Source organism: Bison bison, unplaced genomic scaffold (genome assembly GCF_000754665.1).
Source record: "Bison bison bison isolate TAMUID 2011002044 unplaced genomic scaffold, Bison_UMD1.0 scf7180017864525, whole genome shotgun sequence".
Classification (NCBI taxonomy): Eukaryota; Metazoa; Chordata; class Mammalia; order Artiodactyla; family Bovidae; genus Bison; species Bison bison.
This window is the reverse complement of record NW_011495076.1, coordinates 13,441,808-13,458,566: the sequence shown is the minus strand read 5'-3', so window position 1 is coordinate 13,458,566 and position 16,759 is coordinate 13,441,808.

Below are 16,759 nucleotides of genomic sequence, written 5' to 3'. Positions count from 1 at the left end.
AACTGTTACAGGAAAAAAATGGAAAATAAGAATTTTATACTTGAGTAAAATGAATCAAGTTTTTTTGCACTTGTGAAGAACTGCACATGCGGAGCAAGTCGTGTAAGCTTTTGTCCATTCTTGATCCTTAGGAAGAGTAATGTTTCCAAGAGAGTTGCCAGAGTTCTAAGTGGTTAAGGTTATAAACAGCACATTCAACGGGTGACTATGCAATTAGATGTTTTACGTCAGAATAGCAAAATCTCCATTTACAAGCCACACCAATAGAAATCCTTACTTCACCAATGTAAATTGAGGCTGAAACCTATCTTCATGAGCTGAATCAGTGAACATTTCTGTCACTTTTGGTACTTTAAAACTAGAGTTTCTTCCTTCCCTCTTTCCTTCTTTCCCCCCCCCTCCCTTTTCATTCTGTTAATTGTATTTGGCCGCACTGGGTCTTAGATGCATCGTACAGGACCTTTGGTCTTCAGTGTGGGACCTGTAGTTGCAATGTATGAGCTCTTAGTTGCTGTATGTAGGGTCTAGTTCCCCAACCAGGGATCCCTGCATTGGGAGCATGGAGTCTTAGCCACTGGATCACCTGGGAAGTCCCTAGAGTTTCCATGGAAAAGTTGGAAAACCTTATGTATCCTAAATCTTACATAATTCATGATTCTTAGTATTTATTAACATAGAAAGGACACATTTCTTTTTTCATGGTGTTGAGTTTTATTGTGTCAGACTATAATAATGTAAAATGAACTTCCTTGAAGTTTCTTGGCATTTCTAACAATGCCCTAATTAGAAATATTATATTAAAAAATGTGGCATCATTTTCTCCTTTTGGGCATGAGGAAGTTTTCATATAGAGGTATGTTTAATTTACTCTGAAGAGTGGCTCATTTATCATTATCTCTGAAACAGCATTTTCTGATTTTAAAGGTTGTATCGAAGTCTGGGTCATGAAGATCATTTTTGTATAGTTCTTCTGTGTATTCTTGCCACCTCTTCTTAACATCTGCTTCTGTTAGGTCCATACCATTTCTGTCCTTTATTGTGCCCATCTTTGGCTTCAACAGTACGTGAACTGTGAGCTTCCAGATGTTCAAGCTAGATTTAGAAAAGGCAGAGGAACCAGAGATCAAATTGCCAACATCTGTTGGATCATAGAAAAAGCAAGAGAGTTCCTAAAAAACATCTACTTCTGCTTTATTGACAACACCAAAGCCTTTGACTATGTGGAACACAACAAACTATGGAAAATTCTTAAAGAGATGGGAATACCAGATCACCTGATCTGCCTCCTGAGAAATCTGTAGCAGGTCAAGAAGCAACAGTTAGAACTGGACATGGACACATGTACACCCATGGCTGACTTATGTCAATGTATGGCAAAAACCACTACAATATTGTAAAGTAATTAGCCTCCAATGAAAATAAATAAATAAACTTTTTAAAAAGCACTGGACATGGAACAACAGACTGGTTCCAAATAGGGAAAGGAGCAGGTCAAGGCTGTATACTGTCACCCTGCTTATTTAACTTATATGCAGAGTACATCATGCGAAATGCTGGACTGGAGGAAGCACAAGCTGGAATCAAGATACACACACACACACACACACACACACACACACACACACACACATGTGGTGTGCTATGCTAAGTCACTTCAGCCATGTCTGACTCTTTGAGACCCCATGGACAGTAGCCCACCAGGCTCCTCTGGTCCATGGGATTCTCCAGGCCAGAATACTGAAGTGGGTTGCCATGTCCTTCTCCAGGGGATCCCAACCCAGGGATCCAACCCATATTTCTTGTGTCTCCTGCATTGGCAACTGGGTGTTCTTACCACTAGTGTCACCTGGGAAGCCAAATATATATGTATATACATATACACATACACATATATTTGTCATTTCGTGCTATTTTAAACGTAAGTATTCTTGTTTTCAAAGTGATAAAAAATATTTCCTTATTTAAACAACCCAAATTCTGAAGCAGTTAGAACTTTACTGCAAAGAACATTGACTTAATTCTTGCGTGTCTGCACAAAGAGGAAAGCAAGGCCAGTCTGCAGATCTCGGCCTCCTCTTCCCTGTGAGACGGTTAGCCTGTGATTTATGGAGGGGCAGGGTCATTTCTGTCCAGTGAGTCACTCATCAAACGAGTGGACTGCAAACACGACAGCCTTGACATTGACACTGCCAGCATTGCATGACCACCCCACCTGCTGCAGGGAAACAAAAGAAGGTGAAGAGAAGCAGGAGAGCTTTATCTTACAGATCTACAGTTTGCTACAACGGAAAGCTCTCAGTGCTTATGACAAAAGGAAATTAAGTAACTTTTACAGTTAAAACCCAAATCCAACAAGCAAAAATGAGACCAACCAAACAAAAACCCCAAAAGTTGTTTGTTTGTTTGTTTGTTTTAAAAGCAACACTTCAAAATTATCAAACAAGAGATGTGGTGATTTAAAAATGCCTGAGCAAGGCATTTTGATGCACCTGTTTCACTAACTTCTCCCCTTTCTCCTCTTTCCTCCCTCTTGACCTTTATTATTTTCTCCCCTGTTCCCTCATTTTCCCTCTTCCATCCTCATTCCTCCTCTACCTCCCTACCCCTCTTCCCTGCAGACTTCTACCCTTCAGTTTCTATATCAAATTTTTTCAGTGTTAAGAAAGGGAAATTTATCACAGGAATTAAGAAGTCTAGAGAAATAGAATGGAAATGCCTGCAGGCCATTTTGAGAATCATCCATAATTTGAATTTAAAAATTGCCACAAGCACAATTTTATTTGTCATGATGCTTTCTTTTGTTTCTTCTTTTTGTTTTTCAATTCCAGCAACATATTTCTCAGTTTCTTCAGGATTTAAAATCTTAACAGATTGATCTTCCCTCATGAGAGTAAGTTCAATGTTTCTGCCACCTGTCTGAATCATCCAGAAGGGCCTTGATGACCAGCTTAATGATCAAATGGTCCACTTCAGGGGTTTAATAAGTATAGTTCTTCTCTAAAAATTCATTCTGTGACTTGCCACCTGGCCTATGACATTGGCCTTCTGGCATGGTATGTGCCTGAGGGATCAGTCTCCCAAGTGATGGGAGGGTGAGGGTGAAGGGGGTTGAATGAGAGCCAGTCCCTCCCAACAAGAACGAAAGCTCAGATCAAATGCCCAGGAGACCTGTGGGGATAAGACTCTCAACCCAGTCCTGGCATCCAGCACAGAGAGTGTTTATAGGTCCTCTGTTCTCTCTGAACTCATTTACATTAGAGTCAAACAAAGAGTAAATAAAACAAAGTACTTTCTGGACAAATATAAGTCAAAACTACTGTAGAATTTCTGTTTTGTAAAATGCTATAAAGGTGGCTATTTTATTGCCAGTTTCTCTTGCAACTGAGGGTTGTTAGTATAAGGAATATTCTTTGGAAAGCTTGTCTTTTTCTACATTAAAGTCTTACAGAATATGGAAATGACCAAAAGTATTAACATAAAGTTTGATTATGGGTATTTTGTAGGAAATAATTCAAAATGTCAAAAGAATTTTTATCCCAGAGTTGTTAGTATAGCAAAAATGTGTTACAGAAATGTGTAAAAAGGAAGCTATGGCTCCATAAATCACGGTGTAAACATGCAGTGAGATTTTGTGCAGCTACTAAAAATGATTCTTTCCAAGTTTTCAATGATATATGGAGATGACTTAGAAAAAAGCCACAGTGTATTTTGGCAGCAAGTGAAGGAATGTGGTCAATCTATATTTATTGATGTGGAGCCATCTTCAAGACAAATGAGGTAGCAAGTAGAATTTTTCATAGTCACAAGCTTTGTTGTATGAAAATATAACTTGACTTTCCTTACCATAGTATCTGAATCTTACTTCCCTTATCTCTAATGGAGGAAGACACAATCAAGTCATTTCTTAGGTAGACTCTGTCAAATGCAATGACTTCTTAGTCATTACAATGTTTAGGCTGAAACAAATGAAGTATTGGGTGCTAGAACTCTGCTACAGTTGATCTTGAAAATCCAGATGCCTTTGCCACGGTGTTTGCTGCAAGGTATGTGTTCATTACCTGTGCACTCAACTCTGTAGCCAAACCTCACTTTGGTTTCAGCTGAAACAAGTGACATTACTTTGCCAACAAAGATCTGTCTAGTGAAAGCTATGTTTTTTCCAGTAGTCATGTATGGATGTGAGAGTTGGACTATAAAGAAAGCTGAGAACCAAAGAATTGATGCTTTTGAGCTGTGGTGTTGGAGAAGACTCTTGAGAGACCCTTGGACTGCAAGGAGATCCAACCGGTCCATCCTAAAGGAAATCAGTCCTGAATATTCTTTGGAAGGACTGATGCTGAAGCTGAAACTCCAATACTTTGACCACCTTATATGAAGAACTGACTCATTGGAAAACACCCTGATGCTGGGAAAGATTGAAGGCAGGAGGAGAAGGGGATGGCAGAGAATGAGATGGTTGGATGGCATCACCGACTCAATGGACATGAGTTTGAGAAAGCTCCGGGAATTGGTGAAGTACAGGGAAGCCTGGTGTGCTGCAGTCCATGGGGTTGCAAAGAGTTGGACATGACTGAGTGGCTGAACTGAACTGATACAGAATTTCCAGGAATGCTAGAAATGTAATTTGTTCTTTTGTTATATTTTCCAACCTTGCTGGTGTGTAATGGAACACATATGGGGTTGGAACTATTTGGAAATGGAACCATAATTCAGCATCATCCCTGTAACGTTGGTCATGTTGGTCTACTGTTTGAGGTTATTGGCATAGTACCAGCACCATGGTAACTATTAATTGGTTTTAATGATGCAATTTTATTATTTAACTGATTGAAAAAAAGAATGACTTTAGGAGTTAAGTTCTCTTTCCAATTATGTCAGATTTACCTGTGTGGAATTACAAATATCCCTCAGAATGATAACAATTGTCAAATGAGACAGTGCAGTCAATTAGCAGTCATTCAGAATACCCATTGAGTACCATGTGCAAGACAATCAAACAGAAATTGATCATGTCTTATATTTGCACAATGCTTCATTTTATAGGACATGCCTGTGAATTTCCTTACTTGACCTAAAAAGTTTATGAAGTAAACTAGGAGAAAGTCTCATATTATAGGTTAGAAACAGGAGTTCAGAGTTGAACTTTTTGCCCTAAAATACACTGGTAAATGGTAAACTTGGAACCAGTACTCAGCTGATTGTACCTGGGATGCTGTTTCTAATATTCCACATTGTCACACTTTCTGTTGGCTTTGTAAAGAGGTTGCGGTAGGGAAACTGGATAAAACCTCGGGAGTGTGAAAGTGATGCCTCTGGGTGTGGAGGCTGCAGGAGGGCCTTCTAAAAGGTGAGGCTGGTGGAGCTAAGGGCTCCTTCTTTCATCAGCTTCCCCAAATCACCTAGGACCGGCCCTCCGTGCATGCATATGTGTGTGCTAAGTCACTTCAGTCCTGTCCAACTCTTTGTGACCCTATGGACCATAGCCCACCAGGCTCCTCTGTTTAAGAAATTCTCCCAGCAAGAATACTAGAGTGGGTTGCCGTGCCCTCCTCCAGGGATCTTCCCAACCCAGAGATCAAACCCATGTCTCTTATGACACCTGCATTGGCAGATGGGTTCTTTATCAGTAGCACCACCTGGGAAGCCGCAGCCTCTGTAAGTACATTCCAGCTTGGGTTGTGTTTTTTCTTTTATTACTTCCTGCCCCATTTTTGGGGGGTTTCCCTGGGCTTCTCTGGTGGCTCAGATGGTAAAGAATCTACCTGCAATGCAGGAGACCCAGGTTCAATCCCTGGGTCAGGAAGATACCCTGGAGAAGGGAATGGCCTTCTGATGGGTTACAGGCTATGAGTCACAATGAGTCGGGCACGATTGAGTGACTAACACTTCTGGTCAAAAAAATACCCTGACCATTAGAAAAAAGTTACAAGTTGTAGGTATCAGATCCCCCAAGATGCCATTTGTCAAACAACACTATCAGAAACTGTAGCACTTGGGCGTTTCTTCGTCTTCAGAATAACTCAGTGAACTTCTACCTCTGATTTGCAAACAGAGCATCTCTATAAAGCCAGAGACCTCATTAGTGCACATCAAAGGATGACAAAGAGGAGGAAAATAGACCCAAAAGTCTTCTGAAGACCTAAAAGTCACAGCTTCCCTGCTAATATTTTGTATTTTTAATATTTGCCACAGTATTTGGGAATCATTCAATAAGCCTTGATTAGACTTACATAAAGACAGCAGGCTTTCTGAAATCCCAAGTGAGGAGTGGGTGGTTAAAAGGAGGCGACTAGAACAAGACTGTCTGTGTAACAGAGTATGAGCCAAATGAGAAATCCAATGCACCTCTTCTGCCAGTTTTTAGCATAAGCCCAACATCCAATGTCAACAAAGGGAAAGAACAAAGGAATGAAAACAAGAAACACTTGTGTCTTTCACAGTAGAAAACAATGAAGGTAAATATTATGCTAAACAATTTTAGATGTATTCTGTTAGCCTTATGAAAGAAAAGCTAGCTGTTTAGAAAATCATCAGGCTTCTCTTCATCCAACACGCTTGGCAGTGGGGGTTTTTGCCATGTGTCTCCGTTGGGAAAGTGTTTTCATGTTGGTGGCTGCTAAGCTGAGTCAGCACATTGTGATAATTAAGCTGAAGTCATGGGTCTAGTTGGTTATTGTCTGTGTATGTATTCATTTATACTTGGCTCTATTCTAAAAATGCTTTGAGGGGGCAGCACCCAATCGCTCACTGTACTTTGTGTCTTGATCCTCTCTAGTCAATTATTAAAAGCACAAGTTATCATTTCAAAGGACACTTGGATGATGAATAGCAGAGTACAGATTTTATCATTATAACTAGGAAAATAAGCAAGAATGCTTTCTTAAAATATTAATCTAATGGTAGGCCTGTAGCAGCTTCAGCCATAGATGAAGGGTAGACAATTTGGGGGGCTTTCCAGGTGGTGCTAGTGGTAAAGAACCTGCCTGCCAGTGCAGGAGATGGAGAGACATGGGTTCAATCCCTGGGTCAGGAAGATCCCCTGGAGGAGGGCATGGCAACCCACTCCAGTATTCTTGCCTGGAGAATCCCGTGGACAGAGGAGCCTGGTGGGCTATGGTGCAGCGGGTCACAAAGAGTCGGACACAACTAAAGCGACTTAGCACACATGCAGACAATTTTAATTAAAAATAATGAGCAGTGTGCTATGCTCCAAATGGTCATGAAGGCCCACTGAGACTAATGTGCCCAACCACCCTACTCTTGGTATCACCCCAGAAATATTTTCCTGTGATCCTCAACTTCAGAGAATTTTAGTCCAAACCATTGCCTCTTGTACCAGTAAAAGTACAGCATAGAGACAGTGGGATATGTCACTAGATACTGAACAAGATATTTATATAATTGCTGACAGTTCTGTTCAATCTAATTTTAATCTTGAACTAATTTGGACTCTGCAAATCTGTTATGGCAGAGTTGAAAAACTGGTTAAACTTGAAGTCTCTGTCTTCAGAAAGAGGGGTTTGAGGACCGCTGCAACTGCCTTCTAGTTAGTTTTGTAGCTAGTTCAATGGACGTGGATAAGTCACTAAAACTCTCAGTGCCTCAGTCTCCTCGTTTGAAAGTGAGGTAACAACAATACCTGTCTCATCACCGTTTGAAATAATACTTACAAAATGCTTAGCACATTGTGAATGAAACTTGTTGATATTGGCCATTATTACTGTGTGTGTGGTACGATCTTAAGCTTTACAGATGCCAAGATGTCTGCGTCTCTTTGAGCTGCTATAATAGCCAGGCAGAAAGGGTGAGGAAGCTCTCTGGGATGTCTTTTATAAGAGCACTAATCCCATGCATGAAGGCTTCACCTTTATGACCTAATCACTTCCCAAAGGCCCCTCCTCCAAATACCTTCACATTAGGGATTAGAATTTTGTCATATAAATGTTGGGGAACACAAACATTCAATCTATGGCACAAAATGATTAAAATATTCTACCCTTAAGGAGCTTGTATTAGTCTGGATTCTCAAGGAGAAACATAAACAACAGGATATGGATATATCCATCTATTGATCTATATACCTATATGTTACATAAGTATATACAGAAATCTCTATGTATATGTGGGGAGAGAGAGGGGAAGAAAGTGTAAGGAATTGACTTCTGTGACTGTGGAGGCTGAGAAGTCAGAGATCTGCAGTTGGTAAGTTGAAGACCCAGGAGATCCAATGATATTTTGTCACAGCTCAAAGATAGCCAAAGAGAAAGAATTCTTTCTTACTCAGCTTTTCATTCTATTCAGGCCTTCAACAAATTGGATGAGGCCTACATACACTGGGGAAGATGATCCACTTTATTCCATGTACCAATTTCCAACATACCCAGAAATAATGTTTAACTGAATATCTGGGCACCCTATGGCCCAGTCAAGTTGATGCACACAATTAACATTTACAGAGCTTTTAGTGTGACATGGGAGATAGATACATGAATAAGTAATTACAGCTGAATGAGGAAAGTGCAGTAATAGAATAATATAAAAAGAGCTATGACATTTGAGGAGGAAGATGCTAATCAATCAGGGGTAGTTGGACAAAGTTTCTAGCAGTTCGGATACTTGAATTGAGTCTTGAATTTTGGAAAGTAGTTTTCTACATATCCAGGTATATATAGAGGGGGCATGGAATTTTAGGCCATTTCTCACCTACTTCACTGCTAACATACTAGTCCAAGCAGCTATCATTTTCACTACACCATCCCATTAGCCTTCTAGCTTTCCTCTTGCTTTGATTGGTGTTCTTCTCTGATGAATTCTTCATCCAGAAGCCAACAGGGAGCTTTAAGTCCACAAATGAGCTCATTGGACATTGCTGTCAATGCTCCAATAGTTTTCCATCATACTTAGTAGAAAACTTGAGGTCCTAACACTGCAATGCCCCATATGATCCATATTCTATGACTCCTCATAACTTTTCTAGTCCAATTTCCTGGAACTTTCCTTCTCTGTTGATACTGTTACCTGGAGCTCCTACGTGAATCTGACAAACCTGCTTTGATCTCAGAGTATTTGTTTCTATCTGGAATAATTTTCCTATAAATATTCTTATGACTTCCTCTCACTTCATTCAGGTCTCTGCTTGAAGTTAGCATCCTTAAATGGCTCAACATCCCCGTTATCAGTTTATCCTGCCCCCTGCTTTTTTTTTTTTTTTACAAATACTGCAGCTTTTTTTTATTGTCTGAAATTTACAGAATTCTAAATGCAATCTTCTCCCTACTCCCACAGCATACAAAATTCACATTGAAATGTGAGATAGGTAAGCATTCTGAAAAAGGATTAAAGATCCTATGAAACCTGTGAACAGCATAGTCTTTGTACAATTATTTTCACTTTCTCCTCTTAAAATGCATAATGAGGCAAATTCATACATATCAACTCCCTGCAACTTATTTCAATTGAGTTATAAGAATTTTAAATGCCAAGAGAGATGCCCAACTATACAGATACAAATGTATTTTACAGAAGATGGCCATTACCATGAATTTAACTTTTTTAATTTATTTTTTTTAATTGGAGAATTTTGTTTTACAATGTTGTGTTGGTTTCTGTCTTACAATAATGTGAATCAGCCATAATTCTACAGATATCCCCTTCCTCTTGAGCCTCTCTCCTCCTATAGGTCATCATAGTGCCAGGCTGGGCTCCTTTTGCTATATAGCAACTTTTCACCAGCCATCCATTTTACACATGATAGTGTACATAGGTTGATGCTAATTTCCCCATTCATCCCACTCCTTCCCTCGCCTACTGCATCTACAAGTTTGTTCTCTACACTTGAGTTTCCATTCCTTCCCTGCAAATAGGTTCATCAATACCATTTTCTAGATTCCATATGTACATACTAATATATGATATTTATTTTTCTCTGACTCACTTCACTCTGTATAATGGGCTTTAGGTTCATCCACCTCACTTGAACTGACTTAGATTCATTCTTTTTTATGGCTCAGTTATATTCCATTGTATATATGTACCACATCATCTTTATCCATTTATCTGTTGATGGACATCTGGGTGGCTTCCATGTCCTTGCTCCTGTAGATAGGGCTGCGATGGATATTGGGATGCATGCATCTTTTAGAGTTGTGGTTTTCTCAGGGTATATGCCCAGTAGTGGGATTGCGGGGACATATGATAGATTTATTCCTAGTTTTTAAAGAAATCTCCATATTGTTCTCTATAATGGCTGTATCAGTTTACATTCCCGCCAACAGTGTAGGAGGGTTCTCTTTTCTCTACATCCTTTCTAGCATTTATTGTTCATAGTTTTTTTTTTTTTTTTAATGGCCATTCTGACTGGTGTGAGGTGATAATTCATTGTAGCTTTGATTTTCATTTCTCTAATAATTAGTGATGTTGAGCATCTTTCCATGTGTTTATTGGCCATCTGTATGTCTTCTTTGGAGAAATGTCTGTTTAGGTTTTCTGCCCACTTTTTTAATTGGGCTATTTGTGTTTCTGATACTGACTTGTATGAGCTGCTTATATATTTTGGAGATTAATTGTCAGTTGCATTGTTTGCGATTATTTCCTCCCATCCTGAGGGTCGTCTTTTTATTCTTGTTTATTGCTTCATTTGCTTTGCAAAAGCTTTTAGGTTTAATTAGGTCCTATTTGCTTATTTTTGTTTTTACTTCAGGAAGTGGGTCAAAGAGGATCTTGCTGTGATTTAGGTCAGAGAGTGTACTTCCTATGTTTTCCTCTAAGAACTTTATAGTTTCTGGCATTACACTTAAGTCTTTAATTCATCTTGAGTTTATTTTTGTGTATGATTTTAGGCAGTGTTCCAGTTTCTTTCTTTTACGTGTAGATGTCTAGTTTTCCTAGCACCACTTATTGAAGAGGCTGTATTTTCTCCATTGTATATTTTTGCCTCCTTTGTCGAAAGTGAGGTGCCCATAGGTGTGTGGGCTTATCTCTGGGCTTTCTATCTTGTTCTATTGGTTTCTATTTCCGTTTTTGTGTCAGTACCGTACTGTCTTGATGTCTGTAGCTTTGCAGTATAGTCTGAAGTCAGGATAGTTGATTCTTTAAGTTCCGTTTTTCTCTGTATTTCCATACAAATCATGAAAATTTGTGTTCTAGTTCTCTGAAAAATATCATTGTTGGTGTGATAGAGATTTAACTGAATCTGTAGATGGCTTTGGGTTGTATAGTCATTTTTCATAATATTGATTCTTCTAATCCAAGAACATGGTGCATCTCTCCAACTGTTTATGTCATCTCTGATGCCTTTCATTAGTGTCTTATAGTTGTCTGCATACAGGTCTTTTGTCTCTTTAGGTAAATTTATTCCTAGGTATTTTATTCTTCTTGTTGCAATGGGAAATGGAATTGTTTCTTTAATTTCTCTGAGTTTTCAATGTTAGTGTATAGGTATGCAAGGGATTTCTGTGTATTAATTTTTTATCTTGCAACTTTACTGTATTCATTGATTAGCTCTAGTAATTTTCTTGTGGCATCTTTAGGGTTTTCTATGTACAGTATCATGTCATCTGCAAACAGTGAGAGTTTAGTTCTTTTCCAATTCCTTTTATTTCTTTTTCTTCTCTGATTGCCATGCCTAGGACTTCCAAAACTCTGTTGGATAATAATGGAAAGAATGGCCAATCTTGTCTTGTTCCTGATTTTAAGGGAAATGCTTTTAGTTTTTCACCATTTAGATTAATGTTTGCTGTTTATTTGTTATATATGGCCTTTATTATGTTGAAGTAGGTCCCCTCTATGCCTACGTTCTGGAGAGTTTTTGTCATAAATGGATACTGAATTTTGTCCAAAATTTTTTCTGCATCTATTGAGATGACCATATGGTTTTTATTCTTCAGTTTATTGATGTGGTGTATCACACTGATTGATTTGTAGATATTGAAGAATCCTTGTATCCCTGGGATAAACCCCACTTGATCATGGTATATGATCTTTTCAATGTGTTGTTGGATTCTGTTTGCTAGAATTTTGTTGAGGATTTTTACATCTATGTTTATTAGTGATATTGGCCTGTAATTTTCTTTTTTGATTGGTATCTTTTTCTTGTTTTCTTATCAGTATCTTGCTTTCTTTTGATTTGTGTGTTTATTGTGGTTTTGCATATATCTAGAAAGCTCCCTGAGATGATGCTTGAGTTGAATGTTGAGGGATGAATTAGCAGGTAACAAATTGGGGAGAAGATAATCCCAGATCAAAGGACATGCATGTGCTCTCTCATCAAGAAGCAGAATGTCACCTTGGAGAAATGCAGGTGGTCCTGCTGTGTGGGTGAATGAGAGAAAGGAGGACAGAGAGGAAGACAGGGGAGTCATCTGGGGAACACACAAACTGGGGACCTACAGGCTTCTGCTTCTCCTGTTCATATCTACCAGCACCCCATCCTTAACTGTGAGTTGCTAGTCTCATATTTAATGTCTCACAACAGTATTTCTCAAGATTTTTTTAATTGTCCCCCCACCCAAGGAGTCTATTTAAATATATTTTCCTAATACTGCTGCCTATGAAATTTTAATACCAGAGATATGGCCTTTCTGGTTTATCTACTGTCCATTTTGATCTATGCTTTATGTATAAAATTGAAATTTTCTCCGCTCTGAGTGCCAATTTTTGCCTCTGTTGAGAATGTATGTTTATACTATTCTCTGACAGTATGATTCTCTCTGTCTCCCTCTTCCTCAGACAAACAGTTTCTAGGGAGAGCATCTGAATATCACAGAATATCACGTATGTGACAAGAATTGAACCACTTTCATATACTATTAATTAAATTCACACAAATCACAGAGATTTTTCTTTAGCTAGTGCTAGAGGTTAACAGCATCTTACTAATTCTGCCCCATTTTTTGTACCATGCATGCCATGTGTGCTCAGTCGTGTCTGGCTCTTTGCAGTGAAAAATCCCATGCAGTGAAATCCCATGGACTATGGCCCACCGGGCTCATCTGTCCATGGGATTTCCCAGGCAAGGTTATTGGGGTGGGTTGCCATTTCCTTCTTCAGGGGATCTTCCTGACCCAGGAATCAAACCCAGGTCTCCCGCAGTGCAAGCAGATTCTTTACCATCTGAGCCACCAAGGAAGCTATTTTATTTATTTATTAATTTTTTTGTGTGCAGGGACCACCTTATTCTGTACCAGTGCATCTTAAGTGGTATTTGGGACTCTGAAACGTTTCAAGGAATGTTGGATACCAGATTCCTAGAGTCTGCCTTGAGTAATAACTCATTGATTCACAGGTTACTTACCCTCAAAGTCACTGCCTCCCAAATCCACCAAGGCAACAAGCTGGAGAGCACAGGAGGGAACAAAAGGGCATGTAAGAAATGAACCTCAATACTACACTCATTGCAGCAAAGCTTGCAGGTTTTTAAAAAATCATTTTCTTATGCAGCATCTATTTACATTTAATCTATTTTCTAAACACATGATCGATTTGAAGTGGCAAAATAGAAAGGAGAGAAAAGGGCTAATGCAGGTGAGACATAACAGTAAAACACAGAAAAGCAGTGACAATCACATCTATTAATATGAACATACATCAGTCTAAGCCCTGTTAACATAGCCACAAATAATTTCAGGTATGACATAAGCAGAATTTTACTGTGTTTATAATGTCCCTAGATGATTACCATATCACCTTTTATTTAGGGAGAGGGAGCATATGAACCTTATTTTCCAGAATTTCCAATCAATGCTATTGAAAGTTATTTGCTTAAATTAATAAAGCTTCATATAACTGGAAAATTTAGCTATTCATATAGACATGAGGTGGAGAAGGAAATGGCAACCCACTCCAGTGTTCTTGCCTGGAGAATCCCAGGGAGAGGGAAGCCTGGTGGGCTGCTGTCTCTGGGGTCGCACAGAGTTGGACACCACTGAAGCGACTTAGCAGCAGCAGCAGCAGCATAAACATGAGGATTCTGGATAGCATCTGCCTTTAATAATGGTAGGAGCTATAACATTCAATATAGCACCAAGTTCAAAGCTCCCATGAGACAAAATACTAGACTTTGTTCATTTTGAATAATGATATGTGAATGAATCTGAAATGAAAAGTTAGAGTTCTTGGTTTACATGTCTAGGATTTTAAAAATGTAATCCAGTATCCTGAGTAGCTTTAACACTGGTCAGCACAAGCTGTGATAAAAGCTGTAATTAATTCCCTTAGTGGTAATGATAGAAACTCAGTATACAGAGATTTATTTGCATCAATATATGTAGATGAGTTGACTCAGTGATTGAGCAATGTTATGTAGCTAGCAGAATTGCGTTCAGGTTAAACAGTTTGTCAAGAAGCATCTCCCTGCAGAGATAATAAGCCATTAGGATAAACTTACTTTGAGCTAATCTATTATTTGAACTTTATTGAGAGAAAAAATAAAGCAATGCCTTCCTTACCAGCAAGGGACTGATGATCACTATCAAGAGCCCTGGGATCAAGAATCAAACAAATTCCATTTGTTGAATATAGTTGAGAGGTAGGGATGGGGTGGAGGGGCAAAGCCACCCTGAGCTCACAGATTATTGTTATTTTTTATTGAAGTAGAGTTGATACAATGTTTGTTAGTTTCAGGTGTGTGGCAAAATAATTCATATATATGTGTGTGTGTGTATATATATATATATATATACACACACACGCACACACACATTTTCAGATTCCTTTCCCTTATAGGTTATCAGTATATTCAGTATAGTTCCCTGTGCTATGCAGTAGGCTCTAGTTGGTAATCTATTTTACCAACACTATACTATATACTAGTTTATACACATATAGTATATGTGTACACACTATATACTAGTGTGTACATTTTGATCCCCAGCTCCTAATTTATCCTCCTCGCCTATCCCCTTTAGTAGCCATAAGTTTGTTCTCTAAGTCTGTGGGTCTGTTCCTGTTTTGCATATGAGTTCATTTGTATTATATTAAATTCCACATTTAAGTAGTATCATATGATTTGTGGTTCTCTGACTTAGTATGATAATCTCTAGGTCCATCCATGTTGTTGCAAATGGCATTGTTTCATTTTTTATGGCTGTAATATTCCATCAAATATATATATATATTATATATATATGCACGCACACACACACACCACATCTTCTTTATCTATTCATCTGCTGATAGACATTTTGGATTGCTTTCATGTCTTGGCTATTGTAAATAGTGCTGCAGTGAACATTGGAGTGCATGATCTTTTTTAAAAAGCATAATTCACGGATTATTTTTTTATGTATTTTTTATAACCAGGATGTCTCTTTTGCTTGTATTATCAATAGAAAGATGACAATTTGGTTTAAAAAAAAGTGCACTTATCCTTTTCTCTATTCTTTTAGTTCTTATATCCAATCCCCCAGCTTGAGTGGACTTTTCTCAGGATTGATTGAGTCAGGAAATATCAGAATGATTGAATTAGTTGCTCACAAAGAAACAGCCTGAGAGATTTAAAAATAAAACTGACCAAAAGTGAAGCTTAAAAAAATCTTTTTTAACATAAGTTGGTATGATAAACACCATCAGAGAACTTTGAAGTCTCCAAGGAGAGTTACTATGGAAGAAGAAGGAACAGCACCAAAGGGAAGGGGTGAGAGTCCACCAGTTGTTCTTGGCTACTGCTGCTTTCCTCTCTGCCTGTGCAGATCCTGAAGTCTGCTTTCTAAACAGGGCTCCCTGGTAGCTCAGCTAGTAGAGAATTAGCCTGCAATGCAGTAGACCCTGGTTCAGTCCCTGGGTCAGGCAGATCACCTGGAAAAGGGAATGGCTGCCCACTCCAGTTTACTTGGACTTCCCTGGTGACTCACACGGCAAAGACTCAGCCTGCAGTGCGGGAGACCTGGGTTTAATCCCTGGGGTGGGACGATCCCAATGCTCAGAAGGCCCTGAAGAGCTCCCCGGAGATTGAGAAAAACTTTGAGAAAAGGATGTCTGGTGATCTAACATAAAACCTGAACAAAGGGAAGGACTGGATTAAATGCTGTAAGAGTTACAGTAACAAAAGACAGACTTGCATTAGTTAGGTTATTTGCCCTATTTCCTTTACTTCTAATTAACTGTGACAACCCCACAAATAAAATATTAAGCTTCAAAGATTTCTAAATCTTGGAGAGTCATTCTTGCATCAGCAACTTTTGAATTTCAGGTAGTGGGTTTCAAAAGGTAATTTCAAGGGTTAATATTTTTAAAATGGAGAATTTGAGGCTATTTATCATGTTTCAGTTCAATTCAGTTGCTCAGTCGTGTCTGACTCTTTGTGACCCCATGAATCGCAGCATGCCAGGCCTCCCTGTCCATCACCAACTCCCAGAGTTCACCCAAACTCATGTGCATCGAGTCGGTGATGCCAGCCAGCCATTTCATCCTCTTTCATCCCCTTCTCCTCCTGCCCCCAATCCCTCCCAGCATCAGGGTCTTTTCCAATGAGTCAACTCTTCGCATGAGGTGGTCAAAGTATTGGAGTTTCAGCTTTAGCATCATTCCTTCCAATGAACACCCAGGACCAATCTCCTTTAGAATGGGCTGGTTGGATCTCCTTGCAGTCCAAGGGACTCTCAAGAGTCTTCTCCAACACCACAGTTCAAAAGCATCAATTATTCGGTGCTCAGCTTTCTTCACAGTCCAACTCTCACATCCATGCATGACCACTGGAAAAACCACAGCCTTGACTAGATGGACCTTTGTTGGCAAAGTAATGTCTCTGCTTTTCAATATGCCT